This window comes from Callospermophilus lateralis, chromosome 7 (assembly GCF_048772815.1).
Source record: "Callospermophilus lateralis isolate mCalLat2 chromosome 7, mCalLat2.hap1, whole genome shotgun sequence".
Lineage (NCBI taxonomy): Eukaryota > Metazoa > Chordata > Mammalia > Rodentia > Sciuridae > Callospermophilus > Callospermophilus lateralis.
Window position 1 is genome coordinate 33,244,798 of NC_135311.1, and position 2,959 is coordinate 33,247,756.

The 2,959-nt window shown below is 36.4% G+C and overlaps 1 pseudogene; it reads left to right on the top strand.

Moving 5' to 3' along the window:
- The first annotated feature begins 665 nt into the window (after positions 1-665).
- On the top strand, positions 666-2,343 carry LOC143641946 (AN1-type zinc finger protein 1 pseudogene; annotated as a pseudogene).
- The last annotated feature ends 616 nt before the right edge of the window (positions 2,344-2,959 follow it).

The following is a 2,959-nucleotide window of genomic DNA, read 5'->3' on the forward strand; positions in this document are numbered from 1 at the left end:
TAAATCATGCACTTCTAAGCTGATTCATAAGTTTCATTTAACCCTGGAAGAGAAGAGTCCCTTTAAAGAAGAGAATAATCATTCTCCTCAAATGAGGAGAAACATTATAAGAGGAACCCATGATACTATAATTAATTCCAGGTACTTGGGGAGATATAAAACCATTATCAGCCTCAGCTCAAAAGATGTTGGCTCAAAGAGGTTAGAATGTACTTTGGATAAATTAGTTACTGCTTTGGTTGCTAAACTCACACAAAACTCTGTAAACGTTTTGGTCTTAATAATAATGTTGATCTGTTTTTTTACACCAGCTATGGGAAATTCAGTACTGACAGATCCTGGACTTCTATAACCCAGTACAATATCTTGTCTCACTTGAATGGAATTGTTATATACCTAAAAAAATGTCTCATGGTGTTCTTTGTTGTCTTAGCAGAATAACTGTTTCCTTATCATAGTATTTAATAGGTCACCATCCTGTGAAATTTGTTTATAAAAGAGCTATTCCTCTTGATAAAAACTGTGATAATTCAGTGAACCTTCTCTCTAAGGCAAAATTTGATGTTTTGCATTCTCTTTATAGGGTTTCCCTGGACTAGCTCTATGGGCTTAGAAAACTATTATGAAACTCACTTATGCTATCATAAAAAGTATTAGCCGAAAACATGGCGGAGTTGGACATCGGGCAGCATTGTCAGGTGGAGCACTGCCGGCAGCGAGGTGACCCGGGAGTCCCCATTCCCTGGCCGCGGTAGATGCAGGCTCTGCTTTGGCGCCACGGATGCGTGGCGGCGGGTGAGGGGAGGCCGCAAAGCTGGCTGAGGAGCGGGCGGATTTTCTTCCATTTGTATGTGACGGTTGTTCAGGAATATTTTGCCTTGAACACAGAAGCAAAGAGTCACATGGTTGTCCTGAGGTAACTATAACCAATGAGAGACTGAAGACTGATAAACATAAATCTTACCCATGCTCATTCAAGAACTGTGTTGAAAAAGAGCTTGTGGCAGTTATATGTCCTTACTGTGAGAAGAATTTTTGCCTGAGACATCGCCATCAATCAGATCATGAGTGTGAAAAACTGGAAATCCAAAAGCCCCGAATGGCTAACACTCAGAAACTTGTTAAAGACATTATTGATTCCAAGACAGGAGAGACAGCAAATAAACGTCGGAAAGGTGCCAAAAATAGTGAAACAGCTGCAAAGGTTGCATTGATGAAGTTAAAGATGCATGCTGATGGGGACAAGTCATTGCCACAGACAGAAAGAATTTACTTTCAGGTTTTCTTGCCTAAGGGGAGCAAAGAAAAAAGCAAACCCATGTTCTTTTGCCACAGATGGAGCATTGGAAAGGTCATAGACTTTGCAGCTTCTCTAGCCAGTCTTAAAAATGACAATAACAAATTAACAGCTAAGAAATTAAGGCTATGTCACATTACTTCAGGAGAAGCCTTACCCTTGGATCATGCTTTGGAAACCTGGATTACTAAGGAGGATTGTCCTTTATATAATGGTGGAAATATTATTTTGGAATATCTTAGTGATGAAGAACAGTCTTTAAAAAATGTTGATTCTTATTTGGAATAGTCACTCAAGAATTCAAATCAGAAATCACAAGGAAAATTTTTATGTGCATGTTTAAGTCAATTTCTTTTACTATAGATACTTTTTTTTTTTTTAATTTTTAAAAAAGTGTGTTTCCCATTTGGTTAATGTCAGCTGTTGATAGCTATGACACTACTCCATCCCATCTTCACTCCAGAATCCAAGCTGAAGTAACAACCCCCTTTTGGGGACTTTGCCATTCTTGTGGCAGAAGGAGATGGTAGATATGAGGTCAGGTCTTAAAATATTCTTGTGTTATTTTGGCTTTAAGAAGTTACATGCTAATGCCTAGTGTTATAGGGCCCAAAAGTACAGCTTTACTGTTTGCCTACATCATGATGTATATACATTGATGTGTGTACATGAATTATGTAGATTTAGAGATCACCTCATTCAGTCTCAGTCTTCTAAATTTTTGGATGAGGAATCTCAGACCTAAGAAGAGAAACTTGTTGCCTTGGTATCACCTAACTACATTGGGGTATGTTTCTGATAACCTCCCTCATTATTTGTATGAATGTATTACAAATGAGAGGGATGATGGAATAACCTAACTGTATTATAGTCTCTGTACCATGGCAAAACACCTGCAACAAATAACTACACTTTGCCAACAAATTGAATTTAATGTTTCTAACTAATGTTTTCTGTTACGCTTAACAAAGTACTATTATGCAGAAGGAATATAAATTATTTCTATATGTTCTTTGTTTTCTATGCTAATTATCATGGACCTATACAGTGACTTTAAATTTAATTAAAACAATAAACAATGAAAAAAAAAAAAAAAAAAAAAAAGTATTAGCCATGCCTCCATGGCTGTTAATATGCTTAATAAAGAACAAAAACAACCTTGTCAAGCCATACTTGACATTCATGCTGCAATTGATTGTCTGGTATTGTTACACCATAATGGATATTCAAAGTTTAATAACATGTGTTCCTTCAATTTAAGTGATAATAGTAATTTTATTTGAAAAGGGTTCAATTACCTTAAAGATATCATTAATAATTCCAACAAGATGATTGATGTATAATTTCATGTTTATTCAATTTCATCTGTGTCAAAAAATATTCATAGGTGGATATTTACTGATGTTGGCACTTGCTATTGTCTATAGCTGCCTTATTTTTTGCACCCACCAGCATTAAGAAGATAAGTAATATTATTTATTCAAAAGGCCTTTAAAAAGGAGGGAAGACTGTATGTATTCTGACCTTGGAAATAGACAGGAAAGTGCGGGGGTGATGATAACTGGCACCGTGATATCCACAATTAGTAATGCCTAGCAGTTTCTCCCTGAAGCTATTGAGACAACTCTACAGGTGCACTATCTAGTTTCTCTGGTAATGTCG